The 19,546-nt window shown below is 44.9% G+C and overlaps 1 protein-coding gene across 2 annotated transcripts in view; it reads left to right on the plus strand.

The window, feature by feature from the left end:
* Window positions 1–16,918: 16,918 nt before the first annotated feature.
* The window catches only part of LOC308326749 (rho guanine nucleotide exchange factor TIAM1-like), an 82,929-nt gene continuing 80,301 nt past the window's right edge, over window positions 16,919–19,546 (plus strand). For both annotated transcript variants that reach the window (XM_080779768.1, XM_080779767.1), the window contains exon 1: window positions 16,919–17,137. The gene's annotated coding sequence lies outside the window, so the exon portion shown is untranslated. The remainder of the gene's footprint in view (window positions 17,138–19,546) is intronic.

Raw genomic sequence — 19,546 nt, forward strand, 5'->3', positions numbered from 1 at the left:
TGTGTGTGTGTGTGTGTGTGAGTGAGTGATTTTACCTGCTTGTTGGTGAACAGTCATGGGGTTGTCTTTTTCTATTTACATCAAGACTTGTGCTCCAAAGCTCCTCTTGACATGAACCAGTGTGGTCACATTTCAGCAGGAGGCCCGCTTGCTTTTCCCCTGAGGGAGGACAGAGAGGCTACGGCCCAGCCGCACTGCGATCAGAGAGGCTTTCACTTGTTTCCACACAGATGCTGCTGTAATGCGCTGTTCATCCGTGCATCTTTTATCCATAAAGGTGATTTATATGAAATATAGAAAGTTTTTCTTTCAAGTAGAGCCCAACCGATGGCAGATTTCTGGGTCCGATACAGATCCTGATTTTGGAGAGTCCTAGACCACCGATTGTGATATTTTGACCAAATGTTTACGTGCAAAATGTTCTCATCAATTCTGAAGTTTCCACTTCGGAATATTTGAGCCACCCATAGCACGCGTGCGCGCGCGCACACACACACACACACACACACACACACACACACACACACACACACACACACACACATACAGTCACAGTCACACACAATTTTAAAATTAGTTGGGAGTTCCATGTCAGCAATCTAGACTGAATTCTTCTGTTGGGTCAGTTATTCCCACCACCTTCCCTTTCCTACGACCTCTCTCCCTATGCTTTGGGGTGAAAGTTCACCTTCCGAAAGTTCACCTTCCACTACTGCTGCTGCAGACATTGAGCGGATATTTTAGAGACCGGGGGTCACAGGTCAGGGGTGAGATGCCATAAATGGTGCCAATGTTGCGTGACACGGGTGGCGGGACAGGGATGGGTGGAAAGGCTAATTACAAGGCCCCTGTGACCTGACCTCTGATCCCCCTCAGCCAGTGGAAAGTAAAGTAACATTACACACAAGTACATTTACTAAGGTACTGTACTTGAGTACAATTTTGAGGTATTTCAAAATGTCTGTACTTTTACTTCTACTCCATAACTCCACTACATCCACTACTCAGAGCAGACTCCACTACAATTATTTGAAAACCTGAGTTAGCCTACTAGCTAGTTTGTAGATTTTGATTATTATTACAAAACATACATTAACCACTTCCCTATATACATTTAGACCATTTAAATATAGCCGATCTACAACCTCACAATGCGTTGCAACGCATTGTGAGCTTTCTGGATTTATACTTATAACAGAGTATTTCTATATTGCAGTGTTACTGTTTTACTCAAGTACAAAATGTGAGTACTTTTTCCACCACTGCCCTCAGCTCTGGCTCATGAGGCTAGAGAGCCTTTTCCCCGTCACCAAATCTCTTCGCCAAAAGTAGCCAAGCTTACAATGCGTGCGACGGGTTGTGAGCTTGTAGCTTTCTGGCGAATGTTCCCACGCATTGTGGTTAAACCTCAGTGCTGGTTCCTCATCGTCTGACATTGCACTTCTTATCTCATGTTTATGCTACTGTATGTTTTCACAATGTCCAGTATTTCCGGCAAGCTGCAGATACTGAACTCACAGGGACAGTCAGTGAGTTATGTATTGTGAGATCCGATGATTTGAGGTTACAGCGTAGTCTAATTGAATTGAGATAGTTTAGTTTAGTAATTCAGTTAGTTTAGTTAAGTTAGCTTAGTTACAACCATATTACACAGTGGTTTGTGTGTATGCAGGCCATGATGGAATGTCCCATCCCCAAAGGGACCTTAATAGCCAATTTATGCTCTGTTGTATGACTGTGCCACACATCGACATTATGACGCATTGTGAGCTTCTATTTGCATGTGACACCATCGCTCAACGAAGCATGAATCAGTCTTATTATTAAGGCCTATTTATCCTATTATAATCACCTCACTTCACATCCAAGGTAACCTTTGTCCTTTGAGAGACCTGAACAACAAGCTGGGTCATAACTCTTGTACACACTGATAACGCACTTAGCTTTTCCAAGCTGTGAGCTTTTTAGATTTCTTTCCTTTGATTCTCAAATGAGATGGCCACCGTTTGAAAAACTAAACAAAATGATGACATGCAATAAATATTCTTCAGATGTTGAACAAACCTAGGACTTAGCTAACACCTTTCAATGTGTGACCATGTATTTTTCTGTATGATTATGGAACCTTGAGACACATATAATTTTAGTATGGGCCCCTCTTTGCTAGATTAGCGAATGCAGACAGTTATGGCTGGACATTGATTCCGTGTAGTTACAGTACATACAGTATTATGTATCATACAAATGTTGATATATATGCGACTTCTGAATTGTCACGGCCAGATCAAATTGATGTAGATCACAGCAAAAGAACGAGTGATGGGCCTTGCAATATTGCACTAAATGTGTCATTGATTCTCTTCATTTTGAATTGGCACTCATTTACTCACACTCACACACACACACACACACACACACACACACACACGTGCGTACATGCCGTCTGAGAGACAGGCCCACATGCACATTGCACACACACACACACACACACACACACACACACACACACACACACACACACACACACACACACATTTTCCTGACTGCGACAGTTTTTAGAATCCGTTATGTAAATGCTATCTAAGCAAATATCTGGCAGGGAGCTACTAGAGGAAGTGAGTGAGTGACAGAGTAGTAGAGTACTACCACTCACTGACTCTCACTTTTACTATCACACTCTCAGAGAGATGCTTTCACCCATACCTTCAAGTTTCTTCAAAACACCCATAGTAACATAGTTTACTAATGGCAAATGGCCCTTTCTCTTGATATTTATCAGTAACCAAAGCAGTGCCTCTACAGCGGTGCCCGTTGGGAACTGGCCTACTTGGAACGATGCAAGTTGGAATTGTGGCATGCCCCACACAGATATTATGTATGTGTCCCTTTTATGCCCATTTGGAGTCCTTTGTCAGGCATGCCCAAATCTGGAGTCTATGCAGACTTCAGAATGATGTCAGAACAGGCCAGCTCCATATATGGACCCTGTGCAGGGGCCCTGTCCAGAGCCCGGGCAGAGGCCTTTTTGGGGCCGTTCTGAACAACTGTGGGTCCGACCGACTCGACACCGCGTGTCGAATTTGAAGTCGGTGGGGCGAACGATTCTGGAGTTATGGGGATTACATATAGGGACTTGGTGCATTTATAGATGGCACAATACAATGCTCTACTGGCCAGCTCAAAAACTATATGAGAGAGAGATAGAGAGGGAGAGAGGGGTTATACGAAAAGGATAAGCCTGGCTTAGCATTGACAACTCATAAATCACACAGATACAGGTTTAACCCATTTTGACCTGAGATCAGATTCTAAAAATGTCTTCTACATGCTGACAGTTTTCTGAAAAAGCTATGTTTCTATCTAAGTCGTCGATTTTTCAAAAATAGCAGACCTACAAGCTTGTAACATAATGCGGGAACCAAAAGGGGTTCCCGCCCAAAATGGGAGATGAGGTGTCACTGTTCCATGCCGGTTGTTTTTCTGGTCTGATCTCTAAGCCAATATTTACAGTCCTGTTTATGTCTAAATTCATGTGAAGTAAGTTGTATTCACTTTATGGCTGTACTGTTTTTTGATTTTGTTAATGGAAACTCATGCAGACACACACGATGCACATGTCATGCGTGTGTGTTCTTTTCCATAACACGCGCGTGTGCATGTGCGTGTGTGTGTTTTCCATTAACAGGCAGGGCCATATGTGTGTGAGAGGTGTCATTAGGGTGTGAAGTGCTCTGCGGTTCTCAGCAGCCTGAAAAAAGCCACACACTGCTCATCTATTCTCTCTAGACAGCTAGAGAGAGAGAGAGAGAGCATGGGGGAAGGGACACAGAGAGGAACGGGGGCGTTCAAAATGGAGGGAGATACATACATTAGGGTCACCGAAGCTCCCATAGATTAAGAAGAGAATGGAAATTCTAGAATGTCCGTGACTGGCTAGACAAGAAATATTGTTATTACTGACCTCTCTCTCTCTCTCTCTCTCTCTCTCTTATATCCTTCTCTTCTCTCCTACATTTTACCTGTCCCCTCTCTGTTGAAAGGGACAGGGTTTCTCCTACATCTTACCTGTCCCCTCTCTGTTGAAAGGGACAGGGTTTCTCCTACATCTTACCTGTCCCCTCTCTGTTGAAAGGGACAGGGTTTCTCCTACATCTTACCTGTCCCCTCTCTGTTGAAAGGGACAGGGTTTCTCCTACATCTTACCTGTCCCCTCTCTGTTGAAAGGGACAGGGTTTCTCCTACATCTTACCTGTCCCCTCTCTGTTGAAAGGGACAGGGTTTCTCCTACATCTTACCTGTCCCCTCTCTGTTGAAAGGGACAGGGTTTCTCCTACATCTTACCTGTCCCCTCTCTGTTGAAAGGGACAGGGTTTCTCCTACATCTTACCTGTCCCCTCTCTGTTGAAAGGGACAGGGTGTCCCCTCTCTGTTGAAAGGGACAGGGTTGACTTACTAACTCTCTCTTTTCTCATCCTTTCTTCCTCCATACGTCTTCTCTTCCTGTTCCGGATATGAGACGGTCCTCGCCTGGGCTCTGAACTCTGCACTGCTTCTGATAAAGGAGGAAGGTTCATTGGCCAAATATGCGCATATTTTGCATTCTTTTGAATTAAACAGGCCTGGAATTATACTAGTCACCCCACATTTGTCATAATTATTCATCCCAAATGTATTTGCAAAGGGAAAGTTTTCTGGGACTCCCTTTTTGAAAGCAGAATCCTTCGGTTCACATGAAAAAATACGCATTGTGAGCTTGTAGATCTGCTATTTTTGGGTCATGACACCCACTACGGTCCCGGGCGTGTGGCGATTGGCGAATAAACAACCCGAAAATGAGCTGGCAAATATTTTGCATAACATAAATGAGAAAGGGAGGTTGCACATCAGCAATGGTTTTCAGTGGAGTCTGAAAGAAACATAGAAACATTTGTTGTTGCTCTGCCACCTGACCTGATGGTGAATCAGTTACACTTTGTGTGTGTGTGTGTGTGTGTGTGTGTGTGTGTGTGTGTGTGTGTGTGTGTGTGTGTGTGTGTGTGTGTTTGCATACACACATGCACACGCACAGGTGTACGTGACTGAGGCTGTGTTGGTTTAATTGTATTTTTTATAATGACTGTGGACGTCTCTGGCCTGGTCCTGTTAGTTCTAGACAGCAATTAGTGTGTTTTAAATGAGCACAGTGAAGGCCCGGGGACAGGAGGAGTCTATGCAGCATCAGCTGCACGTGCACACAAAAGGCTGGATAGACTATATGATGTGATGGTTGCGAACTATCAAGCTCTGTGTGTGATTTGTATAGTATGTACGAGGTTTTTGTTGGTTGCGCGCGCGCGCGCGTGTGTGTGTGTGTGTGTGTGTGTGAGAGAGAGAGAGACAGAGAGTGAGATTTCATCCATGCTAAGCCATTCTCTATACTCCACTGATGATTGTATCGACACCCATTAGCAGGATCAATAGATGTTCATTTCCCTGTGACCATGAAGTCAGTTTGAGCCTCAATCATTAAAAGAAAAAAGAAAAACACAGGTGATGAGGTAGATGGTAGCCTAATTATTCTACAATGAAAACGCCACACATACCTGTACACAACATACAGTACTTTGTGTGTGTGTGTGTGTGTGTGTGTGTGTGTGTGTGTGCGTGTGCGTGTGCGTGTGCGTGTGCGTGTGTGTGTGTGCGCCAACTAACCAATTCTATTTATGAGTGTAAATAATTCAGATTCAATATGGTGGGGCACAAGTTTCTATTCTGCTCATTTTCCAGTCGTAATTCAAAATGGAATAGGCTTTGAAATAAATGAGCTACTGGTGAAGCAGATTGAACATATCCAACACATTCATATCACAGACTGAACCGAACCCCCACCATAGCTCACTATATCTATTTACAGTGACACTTCAATGACCATTTGGCCAGGCTAACTGTAGTTCTAACTTGGTGCTATTATGTAGGTCTGTGAAAAGACTTCTATACCTCACATTCAGACTCTTGTTCACTGTTACGTCATCTCACAGTCCTTCTACTGGTTTCTCCCACTCTCTCTGTTTCTCAGTTTCTAATGGTCTCTCCATCACTTGTTACTTACTTTTCTCTCTGCCCCTCTCCCTCTGTGTGTGTGTGTGTGTGTGTGTGTGTGTGTGTGTGTGTGTGTGTGTGTGTGTGTGTGTGTGTGTGTGTGTGTGTGTGTGTGTGTGTGTGTGTGTGTGTGTGTGTGTGTGTGTGTGTGTGTGTGTGTGTGTGTGTGTGTGTGTGTGTGTGTGCGTGCGTGCCTATTATGCGTGCGTGCGTACGTGTGTCACCTGGTTAGTGATGTGCATGTCAGAGTCAGTCACTGGAGGTTTTGGTAACACTCAGTCAATTGAACCCACAGTGTGACAGCTCTGGATTCTGCTGATAGACACAGGAATAATATCTTTATAAACCACAACAATACTGGGGTTAGATTGATGGCGAGCTCAGGTTCCCCCGACAGCTCTCAGCAGAATACACCACGATACACGCCATTGTCGTGTGTGTGTGTGCGTGTGTGCGCGCGCATGTGTGTCAGAGAGAGAGCAAGAGTCACATTGTCTATATGTGAGTGAAAATGAGCGCCTGTGTGCGGACGTGCATAATATGGTACAATATCTTCCGTGTGAGCGTGCAGTCGTGCACGTGTCCATCTTGGTGGGTGGTATGGCTGGTAAACTCTTCCATTTGTTGGGATTAGTGGTTTTAGTGAGTCCTGTGGGAGCTGCCATCATCCTGTCATCTTCCACCACAACACACTACCTTCTGATGGCTTAATCCTCCCTTCTTCTTCTTCTTCCCCTCTCCCATCCCCCCTCCTCCACGTCCTTACCCCTACACACACACACACACACACACACACACACACACACACACACCACCACTACCTCCCCCAGTCCCCCACTCGTTCCTTTCTCCATACTCAACCTCTTAACCCCTTCTCCCAGGCTCTCCTTCTCTTCCTCTTCCTCTCCCATCTGTGTTGGCTCTCTGTCATCTTTCAGCTGAAGTGGCTGAACGTGAGCAGCTCCGGCGGTGCGCTTTTGTTGGAAATTGGATGGTGTCTGTGTGTGTGTGTGTGTGTGTGTGTGTGTGTGTGTGTGTGTTGGTGCAGTGCCATACAAAGAAAATTGCTTTCTGAAACCGACGCATCCAAATGTAACGACGCAAACAGTATGTTTACGTCGTTCTATTTGGATGTTTCAGAAAGCATTGTTCCCCAGTTGGAGATAAAGGAGACATTTTTTACTATGGAATCGTGCATTTCATTCAGTTGTTTGTTTGTTTGGTCACGCCCCCATATATGGTCATGCCTTGTGACATCATGTGATGTCATCAATATTAATATATATATATGGATATCCCTGATCTCATCAATATTGGCCAGCAACTCTACATCTGACCTCAAACCCTTAGATCTCCATATATGGAGCTGACCTATTCTATTCCATATGTTTATCCTTCCACATCCATCCTTCCTCTTCTATGTCTCCCTTTTTACTGATGCCTGTCCATTTAAACTCTGGACAGGCCTGCCCAAAGTTATTAGTGCAGCTGCGCCCGGCAGCCGGCGAAAACTAGAGTTCCCAACAGGCCCACCTGTCCATTCAAAGTCTAGACGGGCCTGCCCCAAAGTTATTAGTGCAGCCGCACCTGGCAGCCGGTGAGTTCTCAACAGGCCCGAAAATTAAGGCCTGGGCCTTCCTGGACCCTCATCAAACCCTGTACACTCAAGAGAATGTCCCCGCTAGTAGCTACCACCCTTAGATCTCCATATACTGTATGGAGCTGACCTCATCAAACCCTGTACACTCAAGACATGCTCCATATAAGGCCAGTACAGAATTAATTCCATGTTGATCTGACGCCCCATGCCAAAACGGCAGCGCTCGCCCAGCAGTCTGCCTTCAACGAGGCGGATGCGTGCACGCGACCTAGGGCGAGGTCGCTTCCTGCCCTCAGGCGTCTTACGGGTAGACTCTCCCACAGAAGTGTGTGTGCGTGTGTGTGTGTGTGTGTGTGTGTGTGTGTGTGTGTGTGTGTGTGCGCGTGCATGCATGCATTTGCGTGTCCGCATATATAGCCGGAGAACCAAGGTTACTGGGTCATATGAGCAATTATAATTACACAGGATTCTGTGAGTGCTTTATCTCTCTCTCTCTGTGTGTGTGTGTGTGTGTGTGTGTGTGTGTGTGTGTGTGTGTGTGTGTGTGTGTGTGTGTGTGTGTGTGTGTGTGTGTGTGTGTGTGTGTGTGCCACTGTGTAATATTGTATCTCTGCTTGTGTGTATGCAAGAGTTAGTGAAGGGTTCATGAGGTCATGTGTTGTGATTCCATGAAGTCACTTAAGACAAAACTGCAGACCTCTCAAAACCAATTGGTAAAACTGCTACACAACCTCCCCCCCCAGGGCTCACTTAATCCCAGCTCACTGTGCTGGTCTGGGATGGCTCAGGTTGGAAGACAGAGTACAGTAAACTGCAATGGGTCTGGTCTTCAAGATACTCAGAGGAACAGTGCCCATGTACGTATCAAACTACTTCTCCAGAGTGAGAAACTCCTCTGACCTTGTTCCCCCTAAATTCGACACAAACATTGGGGAAAAATGAATTCTACCATACTGCCACCAACATGTGGAATGCCCTACCAACAGTAACAAAACTTCTTGATTCCCCAACCAAATTTAGAAAGCACGGCTGTTCTCGAAATCGAATTGGACTTAAATGAATGGATCCTCTACTAACTTGACTTCATGGTGACAATCTCTTTTCCCTGTATCTGCCCTGTGTTCTAATTTCTGTGCCTCCTCAAATGGATTTGGATGCCTTACTTGCTTGACTTAGGCCTTTGTATTCCTTTACAACATAGGCCATTGATGAGTCGTTTCCACCCTCGTCTGTCTTGCGCCATCCTCTCCAGCTGTTTCCACATCAGTCCCTTCTGTTTAACATCTAGCTCCTCCTCCTCCAGGTGTTTTGGGGTCTCCCTCTGCTCCGTTTTCCTTGTGGGTTCCATGTTAGTGCCTGTTTGGTTATTGCTGTTTTGTTTTTGAGTGGTGCAACCACTCCAAGGAACAGCAATGTCTGTGTTCACCTATGTGGCCATGAGCACCAGTATATGACTATTAGTACCAATAGGGGCGCTGTTTGCCAGAAACAGAGAGAGAGAGATAGTATTAGTGCTGCACTGTTGCCTGCTAATGAGAGAGAGAGAGAGAGAGGAGAGGAGGGGGGAGAGAGGGGAGTTGCACCACTCAGTTCACACGGGTGTGATTTTTTCTTAATGTGTAACCAATCCAGCTCCACTTTCTCCTGTATCTCAGCTGTATCTCTACTGTTTCTTGTTTGGTGCGTTCCCATAGGTTGATGTTGTTGATGCGGTTTGGCCAGAAGATCCTGAGGAGGTGTCTTACAGTACGTTTTAACAGCGGGCGATCATCGGCCGACACATCGCCTAATCGCCCAGTATCGCCCGAAAAGATGAATTATTTTTATCTTTTCGGGCGACGTTGCTCCGCCCACTTTTCAACCATCGCCTGTTCGCCTGCTATCGCCGGTAGTCGCCGGGTCCCATTGATAAATAATGCACTTCCGTAAAATTCGTCTGGCTGTCGCCCGCTGTTAAAACGTACTGTTAGGCAGTGGTTGATGAATATCTGCAGTTTATTGGTGATGTAGTTGGTGGTCCTCCAGGTTTCTGATCCGTACAGAAGTACGAATTTGACATTGGAGTTGAAGATTTTGAGCTTTGTATTGAGTGAGATGTTTTTGGTTTTCCAGATCTTATTTAATATGTTGAATGTTGTTCTTGCTTTCCCTATTCGCGACTTCACGTCCTCCTTTGTCCCACCGTCCACTGCTATCGCACTTCCCAGATATGTGAATGTGTCAACCTCTTCCAGTGGTGTCTGGCCTAGTGGCTGCCGATGCTTATTGGGTTTGTGCTTTTGTTGTTTATCCGCATTATTTTGGTTTTTGGTCCGTTTATTTTAAGCCCCATTCCGGCTGCTGTTGTTTCCAGGAGTTGGCATTTCTCTTGCATCTGTTTGTGGGTGTGTGAGAGTAGTGCAATTTGGATGGAGTACATCTATCTACACGGGGCGACTGTGGCTCAAGAGGTATAGGTCGTCCAATGATCCATGGGTCGGCGGTTCGAATCCCGGCTCCTCCTGTCTACATGTCGAAGTGTCCTTGGGCAAGACACTGAACCCCAAATTGCTCCCGATGTGCTGGTTGGTACCTTGCATGGCTTCCGCCGCAATCGGTGTATGAATGTGTGTGTGAATGGGTGAATGTAATCCACAATCTATGTAAAGCGCCGCTATATAAATGCACCATTTACCATCTATCTGTCTGTCTCTCTGTTTGTTTAAAAGCCATATCATCATTGTCGGTAATCAGGCAAATGATGGTGTCAAACTTTATGATGCCGTTTGTGCTGTGTTTTCGCCTCACAGTCGTGAGTGAACCATAGACTGTAAAGAATGAGTGAACAGGGAGTTACACGAGAGAGGGCTGAGCATACAGCCCTGGGCCCTAAGAGTCACTATGTTTACCTGCTATCCTAGTTACTTTGTAGCACTTAATCGTTTTCTTTGCACTACATATTTATTGCATACTAGTCTGTATCCTGTCGTTTGTTGACTAGAGTTCATGCCAATTACTCTTGCACTTTGTATGTCGCTCTAGATAGACAGTGAGTGTCTGGCATCATCTGATGACCTTATTGTCTGTTGGCAAACTGTAGTGGGTTAATGTGTGTACCGTGTACTGATGTACTGCCAACTATGTTGTACAGTAAGTGCACTACTGGCTGATCAGACGGTAGAGTTTGTGATAATAGCTACTGAGTGAAAATGTTGCTGCTGCTTTCTGGGTTGCGCAGGTAAAGATGGCGGTTTAAAACAGAGCTTTTACAGACTGCCTTTTTTGGTATTATTTTGACATTTTCAGTGCAGTGCTTGTCATCAGCAATATGCTAGCAATGTTAGCTCTCCATTTCAACCGGCAGCTGATACTCTGGAGCTAATAGGCTATTTGTAGGTCCAAATAACACAATTAAATCTAATTATTATATACGTACCCTCTTTAGAACTTGCATGTTTATTACTTACTGTGATAATGTAAGTCTACCCTAAACACGGTAGTGCATACAAACATACGAACCGACACTACACTGTACTGTCTGTTCTTGTTATAAGTGACTCAACAACCGTTTAACCTCAGGTAATGTACTAATGTCCCCCACATGAATATTCATCGTGCTAGTTGTTAGCTCAGGGCTAGTCGTATGCATAGCCTACTGCACAATTCATGACCTTGCTGTCTGATGACACGACTATTAGGCAATTAGCAGAATCATTAACTTGATTGTTATCTTGTTTAGCTTCAGTGTTTGAACCCATTTTCAACCATATATACATGTGAAACCTTTCATAGTATTGACGCTGGTGGACTGATTCCATGTGTGACTTGATGAAAACTCAATTAAATGTCAGAGCCATGTGTCAACAACGTTCATGTCAAAGGCAAAAGCCCTGCACGCCTTGGTGTGACATGCCTGATGTGTGTGTCATGTGTGCTGTGTTGATGGCTGGATTCCCGGTGCGACTTGTCCAACTTGATGAAAAAAAAATTGGTTGATTGAAGCACGTCAACACAACTCCTCAATACCCGATTTGTGTCATACTGTTCTTTGTGTTGAAGGAATGAAGGCTCACACCTGATGCCTGCTATTTATTAGCTGTGACAGACTGTCATTCTCAGCCCTCCTCACCATTAGCGAGCGACACTGTCTGTATTACCTGTCCGATTCATGTGAGCTTTCAACTAACTCCGTTGGTCGGTCTATGTGTGTATGTGTGTGTGTGTGTGTGTGTGTGTGTGTGTGCGTGTGTGCGCGTGTGCATCCACGTGTGCGTGTGTGTGCAGAGTTGTTCTGTTCTAATGGAAAATATAATAGCTCCAGACAGGGATTTGCCGTTACGACTGTAAGTGGTGAAACAGCAGCAGACGTACGTACTGTAGCTAATGTGGGTCCTATAACAGAAAGAAAGCACCGTTCTATTGTGGCATCCTGCAGGAGATGTATTATTCATCGGCTCAACGTGCTCCGTTTGGGATAATGACTTTATCAGATCTGGCAAGGTGGGCGGATAGGTAGGAGGAAATGGGCATTCTGACTGCGTGATTGCACGCTATATATCTTTCCTTTTCTCCCCTTGCCAATACAGTATCTATCTCCATGCATGTGCAGGTCAATGCAGATGACCCCCCCCCCCCCCCGCCCTTCCTGGAAAAAAAAAAGATAAATAAATACATAATATATAGGCTATTGAACGAGTCTGCCTTACACCAACTCCATTTCTTCATTTACTCTGTCTTTCCTCCCCCTCCTTCATTCCATTCCTCCACCACACACACGCACACGCGCACACTGAAATGATCGACAGGTGCATGTCGATGATATCATGTTCTCAGGTGTGTATATATATACACACACACACACACACACACACACACACACACACACACACACACACACACACACACAGACACAATAAGAAGAGCAACAATGAATGGGGGTATCCTTTCTTTATCATACCATACCATAACCTTAATTATTCACAAACAATGAATTTGTATTTATTTATTTGGGAGTTGGTTGGTTCCCTGGCAGTTAGTTGAGAACATGGCATGTGCTGCTCAGCCTTATTGGTACACAGTTATTATGTGAACTGTCAACTGATTGATTGATTGATTCCTTCGTCTCCGGAAGGAACTCCAGTGTCTTTTCTGCTGAGACTTCACTCCACCAGCTGGAACCTTGTTTGGTCTGTTTTGTTTGACATGTTGAGTGTCTCCCACAGGGACGTCGCTCGTGGTGACAGTTCAGTGCGCGGTGGCACTTAAGCTTGCACTGATTGGTCAGTTGTCAATCTCTGTCCTTATCACCCCCTCACTCAGGGCAAATAAATTATCGGTATTGTGAGTGTGTGTGTGTGTGTGTGTGTGTGTGTGTGTGTGTGTGTGTGTGTGTGTGTGTGTGTGTGTGTGTGTGTGTGTGTGTGTGTGTGTGTGTGTGTGTGTGTGTGTGTGTGTGTGTGTGTGCTCGTGCTCACGTGTAAAATGACATTCTGTTTACATACACAGAGGGGGCGTGTACGGAAGAGCATGCAAAAAGAATGAAGACAATCCAGATCGTTGCTACATTTAACATCTCTTATATAACAACTACTGTACCACTTCCTATTTGATTATTGTGTCTGTAAAGCTTGTATCAACATGTCATGTTTCTGAAAGTCCTGTCCTCCCCTGATTGTATAATTACACAGACAGTTGTGATCATTACATAAGTGAAACATTTATATACGGTACATGTCTGTTATTTTCAGCAGCAGTCTTGTGTATGAAAAGATGCAACACAAATAGCGTTTGGTATTATTGCTAGATAATTACATTACTGTCCAATAACAGCGTGTTTGGTTTTGAGTGTGGGAACGTGTAGCATTAACTTCAGCTCATCGACTGTGGCTTATTTGTTTCCTGTTTTCTCTGTCTCTCAGCAGGACACAATCCCCAGCGTGTGTGTGGAGGGACACACACACACACGACCCCCCGGTGTGTGGGGACACGACCCCCCTGTGCCCGACAACAACGCTTAATAACACGTGAGAGAAGAAGACACATAAAGGGGACGTAGACAAGGCCAGGAAGAAGATCTGACAGGTTTGGCGGATGCTACCTAGTTGGCAGGTAGGCAAATTAGGTCTGACGGGCCTATTACACACACACGCACACGTACTATGGGCATATATTTGCCCATTTGGACAATAGGCTGTTGGAAAGTGGAAATGAAGAGTTTACATATAGTACACATAGTACATGCATACACCTTCCCTAATGATTATATCTGGTTTCTGTATTTATTTATGGTGTATTGTCTCTATTATTAAGGTTATTGTAGCAGTCAATTTATATTGGGGTTCGGGAGGGGGCAGGGCGGGGGTCCCGAGACATTGCCAAAGCATTTCCGGGGGTTGAGAACCTCTGCTCTAATCAATTATTGACCTTATTCCAACCTTGAAACATACCTTAGTTATGTCACCAAGAATGGTGGTCCCTTATTGGCCAAGGGTTTACACCAACATACCGACGTTATTTTTTGACGTTGGGTTCTCAGATGTGGGCATGGCTATGGAACTCCATATATGGCCTTAAAAGGAACAGTGCGCCTTGACAATGGCCCCTTTGGGCCCCTAACTGGGTCCCCCAGAGGCCACTTGCACAAATTGCCGTTGTTTGGTAATGGTTTCTAGATAGATGGATATCTCTATTGATCCTGCAGGGAGGATTCAGGAACCAGAGACAGCACAGCAGTAAAGGTTACAGATATAGTGCAAAGAAGCACAGTAGGATAACATCCCAAAGACACCCTCAAACAAATATTAATAAACTATAAAGACGTATACACTATACACCCTATACAGACATTCCGCCTGGTGCTACACCACACCAGCGGTCCAATGTAGCCTGTAGCCTGAGTCTGTCAGCGCGTCACGGGTTCCAGTCTCCAGCCTGTGTCACTCTCCCCATGTCCAGTCAGCCTACTGTTCTGTCAATAATAAAGGCACAATAGCCCAGAAATAAATCTTTAAAAAAAGGACTGGTCTCTAAACTGCCTCCCCCTGGCCAGCTGGGGCGCCTGATGGAGGGGAAAGGAACTGGTTGGAATAACGTGTTCCTTCCACGCGCTACGTCCAACCAGGGAAACTCCCGCCCCCTGTCAGGTGTAAAGGAGCAACTTGGACACTCAGGCATGAAGGGAGCATGAGTTAAGTCCGTTGCTCTCCCCAGGTTGGCGGAGGGTGTGTAGAGCCCAGGATCACAGTAGATGATTGGCACAGGGGTGAAAAATGGGTTACAAAATCGTGGGATAAAAAATATATTAAAAAAAGCCCTCCAGCCTGGTCCTCGGGTAAAGCAATAAGTCCTTCATATTGCTCACTCGCTCTTCAATCTCCCTGTGGGTTGTGGTGGTCGGCCCTGATGGCCTCCAGCTTCCTCGGTACACATCCAGTGTAGTCCTATGTAATGTCCAGTGTATGACATCAGTGCATAATTATGTTGAAGAGATGAAAGGAAACAAACAATGGGAAGAAGATAGAAACATATTATTGAAGGATCACAAAATAGGCCGGGATCCCGTTCCAGTGGGGACAGCTGGGTGGCGAGTGGGGAATATTGAAATGCAAAACTGTTAAATGGACATACACATGCATACTGGTAATGTGGCAGTACCATCACCAGTCATGATGTGGACATTAACACATGTAAATTAAATGTCAACTTGAAATGTCAACTTGTGCCCAGGGGTGTGTGTGCGCGCGCGTGCGTGCGTGCGTGCGTGCGTGTGTGTGTGTGTGCGTGCGTGCGTGGTCCTTTGTTTGGCATGCCGGTTGTCCTGACATGTCCCCTCTCCCTCCCTAAAAGACAGTGGGGAATCATCAGCTTGTTGCATAACAACTCCTTTTGTCACAAAATTGTTTTCCCCTCCGGTTTTTTCAGTCCAAGGCCTTTGAAAATCTTCTGACAGCCCTGATCAATGTTTATTTCCTTTTCTTTTTTTTCTCATTAGGGGATTATAGAACACTCATCATTAATTGTTGTTTTATTCATATTAAGCACGAAGATCGACCAGAGGGTGTAGATTGTATATACTGTAATGGTTCTCAGATCCATCTCTGTGTTCTGTTAGCTGTTAGTTTTCACTCTAATCTAGACGCATGCAGGTGAGAGGGTGAACGCTAACTAAGCAGCACTAAACAGTTGTTTGGAGTTATTGGAACGAAAATTGAGGGCGCTTCGGCACTTGCAGAATAGTAAATCAGTTTGAAAGATGATCTAGTTTGGTCTAGTTTCTTCATATTCAAACAATGGACAGTATATGGATATACTGTACACTGTATGTGGTGTTACCCTACACCCATTCACAGCCTGAAATAGCAGTAGAAAATCAGGAACACGCCTATCTTTCATGGCTGTTATAACCGTCCTATCTTTCATGGCTGTTATAACACAACTCAGACAGCGTTGCCACGGTGTATAGATTAGTTCTGTATTGATTTGATGTTGTCATAAGATAGTTCTTCAGTGGCTCCCTCCCTGTGCAGTCACAACTCGCCTAACCTGTAGTGAGGGTTATGTTACTGATATCATCAGCAATTTTGTCATGAGTGTTTGATTGTATTGGTGACATACGGTATGTAACATATTTACCAGAACGCCTGTTAACACAAGTCCTTGTTTCACAGTTTCACAGTGCTTTTTTAGGATTCTATAATTAAGGTGTTTTGACACACCACAGCCGAGTTTGTTTTGTTTGAACCTGGAATTGTAGACATAATGTCCGTCTTTATTTCTGTGCGTATAGTTTATGTGTAGGTGTGTCTGTGAATGCTTGTGTGTGTGTGTGTGTGTGTGTGTGTGTGTGTGTGTGTGTGTGTGTGTGTGTGTGCAGGCTACTGCATATGTAATGCTACAGTATTTGTATGTATATGTTCGCACGCATGCGTATACACACTTGGAACTCAGGGTCCAGAGAGCGAGCAATTAAAACACAGACAGGGGACAGTTATGGGTTTACGGGCACAAACCCAGCATTCACACTGCCTGGCAGTCAGCAAGCCTAGGGAGGTGGAATTGGAGAGAGAGAGAGAGAGAGAGAGAGAGAGAGAGAGAGAGAGAGAGAGAGAGAGAGAGACAGAAATACACGAGAAGGAGGAGGGAGGAGTATGTGGTGGGTGTGTTTAAGGGAAAGGGAGGTGAAACAGAGAGAAGTGGGCGGGCTCAAACGCACCGTCGCAAACACACACTCTCTCCCTCCCCAGTCAGTGTGGTCTAGGCATGCGAGAGCGAGAGAGTGTGTGAGAATGTGTGTGTATGTGTGTGTGGAGTCTACCACTGTGCCGGAGTATAGGAGACGTGTCTCGGAGTCCATACACTGATGCCAGGATTCACACACATGCATGGGCTTTTTCCTTAAGGGACATATTTAGCCTCTTTTTGAACCCATAGGGAATAAACCGAGTGTTTTACATTTGGGGAGACAGCTACACCACAGTAAAGGTGAGGACAATACCTAGGTACTGTGTGTTATTGTTGTTCCTCTGCCTGAGTGACTGCAAGAGACTGTGTGTTGTGTGTGTGTGTGTGTGTGTGTGTGTGTGTGTGTGTGTGTGTGTGTGTGTGTGTGTGTGTGTGTGTGTGTGTGTGTGTGTGTGTGTGTGTGTGTGTGTGTGTGTGAGATAGAGTGAATGGGTAAATGGACAGTTATGGTGTGTGAAGTTTGTCAACACACCTGGTCCTTTTTTGCTCCCCTGTCAATGGCCTGGTTTTAGAGTGCAAGCTCCTTACAAAGTGTGTGTGTGTGTGTGTGTGTGTGTGTGTGTGTGTGTGTGTGTGTGTGTGTGTGTGTGTGTGTGTGTGTGTGTGTGTGTGTGTGTGTGTGTGTGTGTGTGTGTGTGTGTGTGTGTGTGTGTGTGTGTGTGTGTGTGTGTGTGTGTGTGTGTGTGTGTGTGTGTGTGTGTGTGTGTGCGTGCGCGCGTGTGCGTGCATGTGCAGTTGTGCACGTGGTGGGTTATAGTGTATGGCTGTGTGCTTTCTCACACATAACGTCTTTGTGTGTGAGTGTGACTTCTCTCATCTTCTGATGTATTCCTGTTTAGTTGCTCTCTCTGTTACGCACACGCACACGCACACACACACACACACACACACACACACACACACACACACACACACACACACACACACACAGACAGAGTAGTCGTGCGGTGGCACTGCCCGGGTCGGTGAATGCGTTGATGAAAACAGTTTATCAATCATTAATGCTCTCACTGGGACATTGCCTGCTTTCCAACTATCAGCACTTTGGTGATAAGGAAATGCAGTGCCAGCCCCTGGACGGGCAGCACCATGCCGCTACTGCTGAACACAAGCACAAAGAACATAAAACTAGATGCTAGCACATTGTGTGTGTGTGTGTGTGTGTGTGTGTGTGTGTGTGTGTGTGTGTGTGTGTGTGTGTGTGTGTGTGTGTGTGTGTGTGTGTGTGTGTGTGTGTGTGTGTGTGTGTGCGCGCGTGCGCGAGAGAGCGAGAGATTGTTATCAGTAGATATGATCAGTAGAGAATGTGTACAGTATGTTATCTGCCGCAAAGTAAGAGCTGAGAGTAAATAAGACACATGAAGGAATGGTGAGAGAGAGAGATGGAAAAAGATCTAACTTTCATGCTGATGAATAAATGTGAACAGACTAGAGAGTAGACAGCCTTGGCTTGCAGGCAGGTGGGAAGAAACAGGCAGAGAAGAAATGCAAAGATGCTTCTAAAAAAGAACAAGCCGGTGTGACTAAAGAAAACACAGAGACAAGAAGGAGAGGCACTACACAGAGAAAGAGAACATCAGAAGCTTGACATAAGAGAGAGGAGAGACAGAGTTAGAGAGGGAGAGATGTAGATGAGAATGACTGTGTCTCTAGAGGGACGGAGCTCCAGGGAGAATAGATGGAGCCACCGTGAGCTGGTAGAACTTACAGGAACTGATGGAGAAAGTTATTAGCATCCAGGAAAGAGTACAGAGAGGATTGTTTTATTCCTTGTTTGGTTGATTGATGCTTTTATTGACAAAAATAATAATCTTATGATTTATGATGGGGTAGGAAGGTTCCAAATAAGATATGTTCCACTGACATCAACTCTTTACGGGTGTATATGATTATTATCCTTATGTTATACCTATGTATAGTGTATAGTATATAGTGATCGGATCGGGACTTTGAACTGAAATGAATAAAAGTGACGTTGTGATGTTCCTGGGACAAATTTGGCCGGGCGTTCCAACAAACACTTATTCTTTTCTTCTGCTTGGCTGATGTCACTGAGCCTGTACACACCTGTACCATTATGTCATGCACTACTTGAATACAAAGATGGCTCAGGAAACACATGGTTGTTATGGCTAGTAGTACAGTATATGACTAGCAGTACATCTGTAGAAGGATACTCACCTTTAGTATCACTGTATTCAAACCACTTTAATGTTGGCTTAATGTTTATCTAGTGTAACAATGCATGATCACTTCTTGCACATTGACCTCCGGCGCTTGATGAAAACTCACAAACGTTGCAGTTCTGTTACGTTTGATAAGCATCTCTGTTGTCATTGACTAACTTTACTGCCTGTAAACAATTAGTGTTGTTTGCCGTCTAATATAGCTTGCTCTAGCTGCACCATGAACCAAAACAAATACTATAATGAACCTCACAATCGCCAATAAAGAGTTTCTGGCTGTGAACCAAAAAGTTAGGTTAGGTTATTCTGACTGCTATTTGACAATAGCTGTAACTATGGTGAACAAGTAAAACAAACATTAACAATGTCTCTCACTTAAACTCAGAGGTTTCTGTCAGGCGATTTACAGTAAGCAGGGTAAACACATGGTAAAATCAAATGCGTGCATGTGCGCCTTGAATGA

This window comes from Protomyctophum bolini (genome assembly GCF_963924005.1).
Source record: "Protomyctophum bolini genome assembly, chromosome: 13".
Lineage (NCBI taxonomy): Eukaryota > Metazoa > Chordata > Actinopteri > Myctophiformes > Myctophidae > Protomyctophum > Protomyctophum bolini.